Here is a 14235-nt window from a genome sequence, read left to right as displayed (position 1 = left end):
AGGAGGACAATGAGGCTGCTGCCAGAGGGTCCCTGGGCCAGGATCCAGAGTAGAGGGTGGGCCTGGGTCCGCCCCTTTCCCCCCTTGCAGTACACCCAGCCATCGGCAGTGGGGAGCAGCCATTACAGACACGCCAGATCCCTGACAAGAGGGATTAGACTTTGGGGGCGTGGTTGGACATGGTGGCTGAGGCGTAGAAAGACTGCTGATCAACCCCTTCCCCCCCACCCGGAACGGGGTGTGGATGGACTAAGGGGCACTGCCGGAGGGCAGTGGTCCGGAAAAGGATGCCACGAGCTGGAGAGCGATGCAGGCTCAGACGCCAACCAAGGGTGAGACAGCAGGCGGGACACTACCAGGAGAGGGCGCTCCACTGGACTGAGCTAATTCCCAGAGACAACCAGCAGGAGGCGCTAGGTGGTGAGTCCCAACCCTGTCACGCTAACTTATGAGACAAGACTCAAAGAGCTTGGCTTGTTTAGCCTAACCAAAAGAAGGCTGAAGGGAGATATGATTGCTCTCTATAAATATATCAGAGGGATAAACACCAGGGAGGGAGAGGAGTTACTGTGCCAACGTGGACACAAAAACAAATGGACATCAACTGGTCATCAACAAATTTAGCCTTGAAATTAGAGGATGCCCATCACAGGAGTGAAGTTCTGGGACAGCCTTCCAAGGGGAGCAATAAGGGCAAAACACCTTACTGGCTTCCAGACTGAGCTTGATGGAGGGGATGGTGTGATGAGACTGCCCACAATGGCATGTAGCTGATCTGTGAGTGGTAGCAGCAATGTCTCCAACGGCCGGTGATGGGATACTAGATGGGGAGGGCTCTGAGTTACAACAGAGAATTCTTTCCCAGGTGTCTGGCTGGTGGGTCTCACCCACATGATCAGGGTCCAGCTGATTGACATATTTGAAGTCAAGAAGAAATTCTTCCCCCAGGTCAAATTGGCAGACCCTAGAGATTATTTTCCTTCCACTGCATCCTGAGCCACAGGTCACTTGCTGGTTTAATCAAGTGTAAATGGCGGATTCTCTGTAATTTGAAGTCTTTAAATCAAGATTTGAGGATGGTAGTAACTCAGCCAGAGGTTAGGGGTCAGTTACAGGAGTGGGTTGGGGAGGTTCTGTGGGCTGCAATGTGCAGGAGGTCAGACTAGATTAACATGATGGTCCCTTTGGACCTTAGAGCAGTGGTTCTCAGACCAAAGTCTACAGGTCGCTGTGGCCCATGTGACACCCTCTGGGCCATACAGGTAGTATATATGTTGTCTGGATGCAGCCCATATAACATCTAGAAAGCTGCCTATGCGGCCTACAATAGTAAATAGGTTGAGAACCACTGGCTTAGAATCTATGATTCTATGAGTGACTTAAACTGCCACCATCTTACCCCAGCTCCCATGTGTTATCAGTGAACGTTAAATACTCAAAGTGACAGGCACCTTAGCAATTCCACAGACAGGCAAATACTGTGGGTACAATAGAACCCAGGCATCCTGATTTGCCAATCACTGCTCAATCCCAAACCACTTGATCACGCCCTCTCCCAAAACCGGGGCTAGAACTCAAGAGTGCTGAGCCCCAGGCCCCCCAGTCTAACCAGCAGACCATAGACCTTGGCATACAAATCTGTACTCACAGCATCTGGCCAGCTGCCTCCATTCCCCAATCCTGACCCCCTCCAGCTGGCAGGCGTCCGCGTAGGCCTTCAGGGCCTCACATAGGGCCTTCCTGTAGCCCTCGTTGTGGCACAGATCATACACGCAGTTGTCCAAGTAGACTGTAGGATCCACCTTGCTGTGGCACTGGCTGAAGGGCCCATCTGAGACCTTGGTTATCAGGCCGCACAAGGCCTCCTCCTTGTACTTTTTGGTTATGCTGGGGTCACAGGGCCTACAACCTCCAATGCAATCATGCCAGCAAAACTGATCCTCCTCTTCCACTGCCCAGCTTTTCCCCAGGGCGGCGACATTGGGAGCCGGATCCCCGTCTAGGGTCCGGAAGTCATCAGTGGGGTCCCCGTTATAGTTGCCGCACAGGCCGCACAGACTGTCGGAGAAGTCATTAGGGACGGTAACCCTTAGGTGGTTGTTCCAGTCATAGTACACTCTGATGTTGAAGTTGGTGCGGAGGATGAGGAAGGTGCCGCTCTGATAGAGCCGAAGGGCCCCGTTGTTCAGGGAGATGGGTAAGTGGGCCCTGGTATTATTCACCTTCCCAGTGAGAAAAAAAGGGCAAAGGTCAGAATCGAGTGCACAGGTCTTTCATTTACACACTGAGCTCTACCCTGATATACTTTTTCACTAGTATTTGCCTATTCATCAAAATCAAAAGGGGTTTAGAAGATTGTTCCTTTTCCAAGGAGTTCTGATGGAAACAAGGCCGATTTCAAAACCTGTCTGTTTTTTCCTGCCACCAGCTCCTTGGCAGCCTACCGGGCGGACTGATCTGGAGTTGGGACTCCATTCGTCTTCATAGAAAATGTGGTAATTTATGAGTTTCGTTCCATATTGGAATGAAGCTAATTTTCAAAATATTGAAATCTTTCTGCCAATGGAATTAGCTTTCTCAGGCCAGCTCTATCTAATGTGATGTTTTAATCCAAATTTGGTTCAAGTTTGTGTCCAGATTCACTGGAAATTGTGATTTGGCCCCAGTGCTATTCATAGGGTTTTCCCAACCAGGTCCAATATTATATGCATGATTGTGGTGTAGCCTACTGTAGACAAAAGGACCAAGGAGAAGAATGAGTGGGAGCTACTCTAGGGGATGGGGGCTGCATTGGTTAGAACCATTAGGGAGCAGCTCTTGTGGGGACAATGCTGCATGGGTGAGAGCCCTTAGGAGGAGCACTTGAGGGGCAAGAGGTCTCAAGGAGATGTCTACAATGTTCCAGGGCCCCTGAGGTACCTCACGTTGGGGCAGGCTCTATAGGGCACAGCCCTGACCTGCCTAGATGTGCCTCAGTTTCCCCATATCTTAGAGTTCAGGCAATGTCCTCCCGGATCCAGGAGTGGGGATTCTCCTCAGGTGGGGTCTCAGAGGGATCCCTGTTACATTAGAAACTGCTGGGGAATTTGTAGTAGGATGGACTCAGTGGAGCTAGGATTTGCCCACAAGTGCTGGAATACTGGCCCTGCTCTTGCATGATGCGCTGGGGATAGGTAATAACCAAATGCTCAGGTCTAGGCTTTATCTGGCGTGCAGATCCCGTGTCCTTAAAACAGAGCCGATAGCTCCCCACAGCGAGTCATGCACCCTGCACTCTTCAGTACAGCACTCTGTAGTGCCAGGCTGTGACTCTGAGGGACAGCGCCCCCAAATTACCTCCCACATCACTCCCTGCTGCACAGCACCTGCTAAATAGGCATTGGGGTCAGCACTGACTTGCTGGGACAATATTCCCTTTTAGGTCACCCACCCCGCTCCCTGCAGCTCACCACAGTGCCTGCTGGCCATTGGTGTCAGCACTGACTCCCAGTAGAGGGTGTCCCCTCTTAGGAAACCTACCCATTCACTAGCACAGTGTTGGGACTTAGGGAACAGCACTGATACAGCAGCAGAGCACACCCAACTACTTCAAGGAGACTCCCCACTGCAACACCTTGGATTACTTAATTGCAAAGGTAGCCTACATAACTACTGACCACACTGGGTCTTATCTATGTTGGGCGTAGCCTTGGGGCTGCTTTAAATGGAGCCCACTGGCTGTGGTCCCATAGGGGCCATTAGCCAGCTGGGCACTGTCAGAGCCCATCACCATCCAGCCACTCTCCTTTGCCTGCTCTGTCCTACCCACAACATGCCCCACCCATGGTGGGGGCTGCAGTTTCCTGCCCTCTATTTAGCAAAGCCTACAGGGTGGACATAGGAGCAGGGTGGACGTGTGCGCCCAGCACTCACCCACACAAAGCCGGCTTCAGCCCTGGCCGCTGTGACAGTGACTCCATCCACCTGGACAGTCACCGACCCAATATAGAAGACCTGTGTGTTCCCACTGTTCTCACTCTTGACCATGACATGGAAGGAGGGCAGGCCGGCGGCATCCCTGCAGGTCTTGGCCACGGTGTAGGTGCAGTTGCCATGGAAATCATAGGCCCATCCATCGAAGGTGCGGTAATGAAAGTATCCCCCAGCCCAGCACGTGCCCCGAGAGATCGGCACACACTTTGGCTGCTCATTTATCATCTTACAAATAGTTCCTTCCCTGCAGCGGACCACACTGCAGGATGGCTTTGGAATAACTAGGGGGAAAGACAATAGAAAGACAAGAAACAGCAGACTAATCAGTAACATCTATGTATCTTTCTATCTCTCCCCCCACACACATCGTTATATCTATCACCAGGCACTCCTCTATCTCTCTTCCTCTCTCCCCATACACACTTCCTTTGCATCATTCACAAACTTCCCGCGAGTCCCATGCTGAGGAAATCTCTGCATGTGTGTGACCACAGCAAAACCGGCTCCTATGTCTCCTTCCCTGCAATGCCCGGCAGAGATGGTACAACACCTATGGGCATGTTGTGGGCAGCATGGAGCAGGCAAAGGAGAGTGGCTGGGATGTGATGGGCTTTGACAGTGCCCAGCTGACTAATGGCCCCACAGCAGTAGGCTCCAATTTAGAGCAGCTCCTAGGCTACAGCCAGGGAGAAGATCTAGGAGTGTGATCAGCTCCCTGCCCACTTGGCTTTGCTGTGCACATCAGAAGATGGATGCAGCAGAGACTCTGACCCAACAAATGTTTCCATCTTTCAAGTCAAAATGCTGAAATATTACGGGTCAGGGTTCCAGGCTAAATAAAAGGGGAGAGAGAGAGTGAGAAGGGTGAGGAGACATAATTGAAATGACTTTACTCACTGCTTGTGCAATAACCCTTCAGGGCATGTTTCAATCAGTGACTGTCCTTTACCTTGGCTGATGCAGTCCATGACGCCATCTCTGATCTGGCAGCTTGCTCCACTGGTGCAGTTGTGGGCTTTGCAAGTCACCTCTCGGGCAGGAACACAGGTGCAGCTTTGCTGGCACTCATTCATCAGGACAGTCTCACTGGGCTGATGGGATGTTTGGGAAGGAGGAAATAACGCAACGTAAATGGAAATGGTTATTTATAATAATTTCTGTCGGTGCTAAACTCAGAGCTGTGTGGTGAGGTGTGTGAAAAACTATTGTGTCATAATATTATTTCTCTTAACATTAAAGAGAGAGGCTGTCTAATGAGTTAAGAATTGGGCTGAGGGACAGGACAATGTCTAGGTTTTAACCTCCCATCTGCTACTGACTCACTGGGTGGGTCTTGAGCAAGTCACTGCCCACTCTGTGTCTGAGTTTCCCCATAATGGACAAAGGGAATTAAATCTTCTTGCCTTTCTTGGTGCTTTGGGCATTGGGTATTAACAGAGCAGGGATGCCAAGCTGGATAGGCCAATGCTCTGATCCACTATAGCAAACCCTGTTCCTGACTAGTGTAGGGATTAAGATATGTGAAAAAAAAGTTTAGATCAGACCTAGACTGCTTGAGGCTGTACCTTGTAGTATCTCCCCTGTTTAAAGCACCCACAGTTCTCCAGAGTCACACAGCCCTGGCCATCGAAGAGGAAGCCATCGTCACACTGGCAGCCTTCAGCACAGGTCTCCGGGCAGTCCATGATGTCTCTAGTGCAGGTGGTGGTACAGAGGTCAGCGCAGAGCTCGTAGTGGCTGTTGATCGGGCAGCTCACAGCTTAAATAGAGAGAGAAATAAAGGATGGCTGGAAAGATCTCACACCATGGCCTAGAGGGACAGACATGAAGAGAGCAGGAGAGGGAGGAGAGGAACAGGGCGCCTTTGTAAGAGAAGGACAGTTACCTGTTCCGTAACTGGCGTTCTTCGAGGTGTGTTGCTCCTGTCTATTCCACAGTAGGTGTGCGTGCTCGCCATGTGCCGAAAGTTTTTCCCTTAGCAGTACCTGTAGTGGGGGAGCACCGCTGCGACCCCTAGAGTGGCGCCTCTATAGTGCGCTATAAGGGGAGCTGCGCTCTCCCCCCACCCTTGGTTCCTTCTTGCCAGACAACTCCGACAAAGGGGAAGGAGGGCGGGATGTGGAATAGACAGGAACAACAGGTAACTGTCCTGTTACGGAACAGGTAACTGTCCATTCTTCTTTGAGTGATTGCTCCTGTGTATTCCACAGTAGGTGATTCCAAGCAGTATCTGTTGGAGGTGGGTAGGAGTTCACAATGGTTCGGGACGAAGTACCGCCCTGCTGAAGCCTGCATCGTCCCTAGACTGGGAGACGATCGTGTAATGCGAAGTAAACATGTGAACTGAGGCCCACGTGGCCACCCTACAGATGTCCTGAATGGGGACATGGGCGGCATAGGCAGCTGATGAGGTCTGAGCCCTCGTCAAGTGAGCCTTAATGATAGGTGGTGGGGGAATCCCTGCCAGGTCATAGCACATGTGTATGCATGAGGTAATTCAGCGGGAGAGCCGCTGGGTCGAGATAGGTTGCCCTCTTGCCCGCTTGGCCGAGGCAACAAAGAGTTGAGAGGATTTCCGGAATGGCTTAGTCCGATCCAGATAAAAAGCCAATGCTCTACGCACATCTAACATGTGGAGACAGCGTTCCTCGTTAGAGGAGTGGGGCTTAGGGCAGAGCACGGGAAGAAAGATACTCTGCTCCATATGGAAGGCGGAAATCACCTTCGGGAGGAACTGGACCTTGTCTCTATGGAAAACCGTTAAGGGGGGTTCCGAGGTTAGGGCCCTGAGCTCCAAGACACGTCGGGCACGTTGGTTGCACCTTCCACGAGAGGTGCGACCAAGAACATGTGGGTAGCGGCTTGAAGGGGGGCCCCGTGAGACGTAACAAGACCAGGTTGAGGTCCCATTGTGGCACCGGGGGTCTAGCATACGGGAACGAATGGACTAGGCCCTTCAGGAATTGGGAGGTCATAGTGTGGGAGAAGACCGAGTGCCCTTGCACCAGTGGGTGAAAAGCCGATATGGCTGCGAGGTGTACCCTGACCAAGGCTGGTGCCAGACCTTGAGTCCTAAGGGACAAAAGGTAGTCCAGGACGAACTGGAAACTCCCCGCTCGCTCGCCCACCTGGCAAATCTGAACCACTTTGCCACATACGCCCGGCACGTGGATGGCTTCCTGCTTTCCAGGAGCCTTACCTGCTTTGAGCACCTGTTCTCCTCCTCGTTTAGCCACGGAGCAGCCACGCTGTCAGGTGGAGCACAGCCAGGGTGGGATGGAGGAGGCATCCCCCTTCCTGGGAGCGGAGGTTTGGGCAGAGCGCTAGCGCCCTCGGGGGGGCCACCAAGAGGCATAAGAGGGGCCTGTACCTATGCTGGCGGGGCCACGCTGGGGCTATGAGAATGACCCTCGCCTTGTCCACTTTCACTTTCTCCAGGACCTTGGGGATGAGGGGAAGTGGGGGGAAGGCATATAGGAGCTGGCCCAACCAGCTCATGAGGAACACGTCTGAGATCGCGTCCTTCCCCACTCTGCCCCTGGAGCAGAACCATGGGCAGCAGTGGTTCTGGCGGATTGCGAACAGGTCGACCCGGGGAACTCCGCACTCTAGGAAGACCCGGTGGGAGACCTCCGAGTGGAGCGACCGCTCGTACTGGGGGAAGAAGACCCTACTGTGGCGGTCCACTTGCATATTGCAGACGCCCTGAAGGTGAGCCACCCGCAGGGAGATATCGTGGGCTATACAGAACTCCCATAAGGTCAGGGCTTCCCGGCAGGAGGCTAGGGAACAAGTGCCGCCTTGCTTGTTGATATAGTACATGGCGGCGGGGTTGTCCATGAGTACTCTGACCACCCTGCCATGGAGATGCGTGAGAAATGCCGTACACGCCAGACGTATTGCCCTGAGTTCCCTGACATTTATGTGCAGGGACAAGTCCGGGGTCAACCACATCCCCTGGGTCCGCACGTTTCCCACGTGGGCTCCCCAGCCTAGGTCCAAAGCATCGGACATCAGGTCTATGGATGGGCTGGCCTCCCTGAAGGGAACTTCTTATAGCATATTGCTCGGGAGGGACCACCACTGAAGGGAAGCCAGCACCGGGGACGGGATTGTGAGGACCTTGTCCAGGCCGTCCCGAGCTTGGGAGAATTGGGAGGCTAGCCAAAGTTGGAGGGGCCTCATCCGGAGTATGGCATGGCGGACCACGTATGTGCAGGCCGCCATGTGACCTAGAAGCTGGAGGCACGCCCTGGCCATGGTCACTGGGAACGTGGAGACCAAGGTGATGAGAGACTTTAGGGTCTCGAACCTGTCCAGGGGAAGAGAGGCCATAGCCTTGGAGGAGTCTAGGAGAGTCCCAATGAACTCTATGTGCTGGACCAGCACTAGGGTAGATTTGGTCTCGTTCATGACCAGGGCTAGGTTTTTGCAGGTGGCCAGGAGTAGTCGCACATGGAACTCCACCTCTGGACGAGACTCACCCTTGAGGAGCCAGTTGTCCAGGTAAGGAAAAATTTGTACCCCTTGTTTCCTGAGGTAGGCTGCCACCACTGCCATGCACTTCGTGAACACCTTGGGGGCTGTGGACAAGCCAAAGGGGGGGATCGCAAACTGGAAGTGCCCCGTCCCCACCACGAATCTGAGGAAGTGTCTGTGAACCTCGAAAATGTGGACGTAGAAATAAGCGTCCTGGAGGTCCAGGGCAGCGTACCAGTCCCCCGTGTCTAGAGCGGGGATGATAGAAGCCAGGGACACCATGTGGAACTTGGAACAGGTTAGGAACCTATTCAGGTCGTGTAGGTCCGGGATGGATCTGAGACCCCCTTTCACCTTGAAAATGAGGAAATATGGGAGTAAAAACCCTTGCCCTGGAACTGTGTCAGGACACGTTCCACCGCCCCGAGGCTAAGTAGCTGATCCACCTCCTGGTCCAGGAGGCAGGCCTGCTCGAAATCCCCCAGGCCCATGATGGTGGGTGGGTGGAATGGTGGGAGAGAAGTGAACTGCAAGACGTATTCCCCTAGAAATGGTACTGAGGACCCATTGGTCCGACGTTATGCGGGACCAGGCCCTGAGGAAGGCAGACAATCGGTTGCAGAACACAAACTTTATTGGTCGGGGGGGTCTCCCTGGCAACAGGCCCGGTGCCCCCCTGTGGATAGTCAAAACTGCCGCTTTCCCTGCCTCCCACCCTTAGGGGGACCAGGCTGTTGGATAGAGCGGGACTGCCTCTGAGACCAGCGTTTCTGGTCTCTAGGCCTTTTATACGGGGGCTCGTATCTGCTCCTAGCAGCTTGAGCTGCCGGGATTGATTTGGCCTTGTCCTTTGCTGGAGGGACATAGAGGCCCAAGGTCTGCAGGGTGGTGCGGGAGTCTTTCATCCCATGCAGCCTGATGTCCGTCTGGTCCACAAAGTGCGCCTTGCCATCGAAGGGGAGGTCCTGCATCAGAGATTGGGCCTCCGTTGACAGACCCGATAACAGGAGCCACGACGCCCGGCGCATGGAGATTGCGGAAGCCATGGAGCAAGCCGCCATATCAGCCGCATCTGCCGCTGTCTGCAGGGCCGCCTTAGCCGCCGCCGACCCCTCTTCCACCAGAGCCTTGAAGTCCTTCCTATCCTTGTCTGGGAGAAGGGGCTCAAACTTAGGCAAGGACTCCCACAAGTTAAAGCCATATCTGCTGAGTAAGGCCTGGTGGTTGGCTACCCTCAGCTGAAAACTAGCTGAGGAATAAATCTTTCTGCCAAAGGAGTCAAGTCTCCTGATATCCTTATTCTTAGGGGTGGGCAAGGGTTGACCTTGGCACTCCCTGTGGTTCACTGATTCCACCATAAGTGTTAGGTGCCGGGTGGGAATAAAGGTACTCGTGACCTTTCGCCGGCACAAAGTACTTTCTCTCAGCCTTCTTGGAGATCGCGGCCAAGGAAGCAGGAGTTTACCACATGGCACTGGTGATGTTGGCAACACCTTGGTGTAGTGGCAGGGCCCTACGGCCCAGTGCCAAGGGAGATAAAACATTGAAGAGGGAGTCTGACGGTCCCTCCATCTCCTCAGCTTGTAGCTGAAGGCTGGATGCCACCCGCTTCAGCAAGTCCTGGTGCGCCTTGAAGTCTTCCTGCGAGACCAAGGGTGGAGGTGCCACAATTGTGTTGTCCAGTGCCGGAGACGTAGCACACGCGAAGTTGGGCACTGCAGTCAGTGCCGGGGCGTTGAGACCCAGGTCAGAGTCCGGACGCGGGTCCGCCAAATCCTGGTCCATCGACTTGTCCTGTGGGCAGCCCGACGAGGCCGATGGAGCCCTGGACACTCCGGCAACCAAATGGGCCCCGGACTGGGCCGGTACCTGCTGCCACGGTGCCCACTGCATCATTGTCCCTGCCACGGGGCACTGTAGCCTTGGCCTTGCTGGGTACCTGGTGGCACAACGAGTCGCAGCGGGGCAACACAGCCCGAGGATGGGAAGGGGGGGACCAAGGCCGAGGTGGCCGAGGAGGGTTCGGTGCCACGGGAGCGATGGGAACGGTTCCTGCGGCGGCGTCTCCCTCACAATCTGGATCTCGAAGACAAGGAACGGTACCCCCTCGACGAGCTGCTTCGGTAGCCGTAATGATGGTACGGAGCTCAGTGCCTTGACGCCAAGGTACCACGTGGAGAGCCTCTGGTGCAGCGTCTGGTTGAGCAGGAGCTGGAGCACGAACGACGACACCTATCGCGTCGAGATCTGCTCCGGTATTCACGCCGGGCCAGGGAGTGTTCCCGGCGCCTCTCCCGGTGCCTGCGCTCACTGGCGGGAGGGGTAGGAGAGGCCCGCGGTTCCTGTCTCGGCGGTGGGTCAGAGGGTCTGGGAGGCATCGACGGTGGCCGGGAGTCGCTTGAAGAGCGGCCGCTGCGCGTCGAGCGGTGCGAAGAACGATCTTCGGAGCAAGAGCCACTGCTCACCGAAGAGGCCTGGCGGTCCCCTAACGGGGGCCTACCCCGAGACCTGGGGGGTCGTACTCGGCTATGAGCTCGGCACAGGCAAAGACATAATGTCCTTTGCCACCTGCACAGCCTCCAGCGTTGACGGCATCTGTACTGGGGATGTCTGCGTCGACTGCACTGGGCTGCTCCGCTCCACGCGAGTCGGAGGTCTTAAGCCCGGGGGGTACCGAGGGCTGCCCAACACGGGACCAGCCTCCCCCTTGTCCTTATTGTGGCGGCATTGCAAGGCCGAGCTCTTCCCCTGCTTTTTGTCAGGAGAGCAGCGCCTGCTAGTCGAAGGGGCCTCGCTACGTACCAACGATGCGGCAGCCGGTGCCGAGTCCAATCTGCGCACTAGGGTGGGAGCCAACGCCGACTCCATTAGGAGAGCTCTAAGTCTGAAGTCCCTCTCCCTTTTAGTCCTTGGTTTGAACGACCTACAGATTTTGCAATGGTTGCTAATATGAGTCTCACCCAGGCAGTGAAGACACTCAGTGTGGGGGTCGCTCTTGGGCATAGATCGGTGACAGAAGTCACACGACTTGAAGCCTGGAGTACGCGGCATGCCCCAAGTCCAAGCTAATACTGAAAAAACGATCCGACGAACGGTACCGCTAGAGAAGAGAAGGCTGCAGCGAAGCTGGAGCGCAAGTTCCGACTACCTTCACTGGCGGCAAGAAGGAACTGAGGGTGGAGGGAGAGCACAGCTCCCCTTAGAGCGCACTATAGAGGCGCCACTCTAGGGATCGCAGCGGTGCTCCCCCACTACGGGTACTGCTAAGGGAAAAACTTCCGGCACTGGTGTACATGGCGAGCACGCACACCTACTGTGGAATACACAGGAGCAATCACTTGAAGAACATGAGATTGTTGGCTCCCATCCAGAAGAGTTCTAGAAGAAGCCCAGAGGCCTGGAACAAGATACCCAGTAACACTGACGCCTTCCCTTCCCCAAACCTCCAACACTATCAGCACACTTACGGCAGAAGGAGGTGCTCCTCCAGGGCTGGATGAAGACCTTAGCCTCTTGGCAGGCCGTCACGTAGCTGTGGATGCTCTGGCACAGGACCTGGGAGTCCCCCTTTCCCAGACAAAGATCATACAGGCAGTTGTTGAAATACACGCTGGGGCTGACCGTGCCATGGCAGGCCGCAAAGGGACTGTCGGGGTCTGTGAGCAGCCCACAGTAGTTGCGCCCTTTGAAGACCTCCTTCTTCTTCTCTTCGCAAACTGGACAGCTGTTTCCAGCACATCTGTCTGTACAGGATGCTCCTGGGATCTGGACTTCCCAAGCAGAGCCAAATGCTGCCACATCAGGGGCTGTCCTGCCACTGGGGAGCAGGAACTCCTCGTCCTGCTGTCCATTGTAGTTCCCACACAGGCCACATGTCTGGCCATGGTAGCTTCCTGGGATGGTGACTCTGGCCTGGTAAACCAGGTCGTAGCTCACAGTGAGGCCAAAGTCGGTTTGCACCAGGACATTAGTGCCATGCTGATATGCTCGGAGCTGCCCATTGACCATTATCACGGGGAGATTGTGGGATACCCCGTCCACCTGGAAAAGACAGCACATTTCCCTGTAAGCAGGTAGGATGGACACTGCAAGTGTGGGTAATGGCTATGGACAAGTTTTGAGATTCAGCTCTCACTGACACCATGGGTTAAATCCAGAATGACTCATGACTCCCGATTTCACTTTGCAATGATTTGTCCTCACGTTCCAAGCTCTTGACATTGTCACCCTGACTTACATTTCTGATCTCATCTCCCAGGCACCTCCTTCCCTCCTCATCCTCTCTCTTTACCTTCCCAACTCCTCAACCCATGTTTGGCCTGCTCCTTCTCATGCCAACTCCGGGACTCGGAACAGACTCCTACTTTTCCATCTCCCCTCCCCTGCCCCTGCACCTAAAAACCCACTTCCCTGGTGATGCCTCCTTCCTTCACCCCTTCCCTCCCTCTCCTATCTCAAACAATTTCCTATGTGTTGTGTTCAATTTGCCCCGAATTAGACTGCAGGCTTCACAGGACACTATGCCATGGGACAATTTCTTCAATTCTTCAATGGGCCAATGGAGATAAAATGGGGAGGAATTTTACCTCATGTTTGCAAAATGTGAGATGTGCAGAGGGAGTTCACCAAATAATTAATACTTATAAATAGGGGTATAATCAACAAGAGCGGCATGCTGGAGGATGCTCATCTCACCCAAGAGAAGCTTTGACATAGCAGCATCCATGAGTAGCACTTTCTACCATCTCTAGCTGAGTAGGAGACAGCATCCCATTCTGACAGAAGATGACCTGGTTTCAACCATTCACGGCTTTGTCACTTCCCCACTGGACTATATAGCAAGGTGGTTCCCCCCAGGCATGAAGCATTCAGCACACAGGAGTATTCAAGTGCTACACAACTCTGCAGCTTACCATCTCAGCAACACTGGCTGCTGTACATATCAAACCTGTCCTCCACTCCCTACCCTGGTTTCCCATAGAACAAGGAATCCAGTTCAAGTCCTCAGTCCTTATCCCAAGGTGCTCAGTGACCTGGCCCCAGGCTATCTAAAACAGGAATTAAACCTCCAGGTTGAAGTCTTTGGTGGACAACTTATTTCCATTGGCACAATGGAAATCACATCAATAAGGATAAACTTTGTCTCTGCCAGAGACGAAGCTTTATTAGGAGTTGGTCCAAGTCTGGAGAATGAACCGTCTCAGGAAGTAAGGACCCTCACAAACCTGGCCACCCTCTTTCCAAGTGCAAGGTGCGTTCTTAGACCACCTTTCTCCAACATATATATGGCAACACATGTATACATTTATCATTATTTAAAAAATCCACAACAAAACACCACACTGCGCACACATCTTTCCTGGGGAGAGGAGGAGAGAACAAACATGCGGCAGATGTTAGTCACGTTGCTTAACATATTTCTGGGAGTGGCTCAAATACCACGTGGATGAGCCTGGTATGTGAACCTTGTAGCAGGGTGGCCTGCCCCTCAGTGGCTTGTGGCCAATCCTTATTACTAAGTAGGCACATCTGAGCAGGAATCATGTGTGTTCCCTGTAAGAGAAGCAGGAAGAAGCCAAGCTCCTGGTCCAGCAGAGAGAGTTCTCAGGGAGAAAGAGGGGAATAGAGAGGCAGCTGGCAGTGAGTAGGCTCCCGCAGAGAAACCTGAATGTAGGGGAGTGAGATGGCAGTCAGGCAATGCCTGGGAATGACCAGATAAGGCGGTGAATGGCTGTATGTAAAACTCCTATTTGAATGAGACCCTTAGGAGGGCTGTTGCTATTG

General features: G+C 53.9%; 1 pseudogene; it reads right to left on the bottom strand.

Annotated features, from left to right (window-relative positions):
- The window catches only part of LOC120390519, a 101866-nt pseudogene that overhangs the window by 57366 nt on the left and 30265 nt on the right, over positions 1 to 14235 (bottom strand).

This window comes from Mauremys reevesii, linkage group 24 (genome assembly GCF_016161935.1).
Source record: "Mauremys reevesii isolate NIE-2019 linkage group 24, ASM1616193v1, whole genome shotgun sequence".
Classification (NCBI taxonomy): Eukaryota; Metazoa; Chordata; order Testudines; family Geoemydidae; genus Mauremys; species Mauremys reevesii.
The sequence above is the reverse complement of the archived record's forward strand: the minus strand, read 5'-3'. Positions and strand labels throughout refer to the sequence as shown.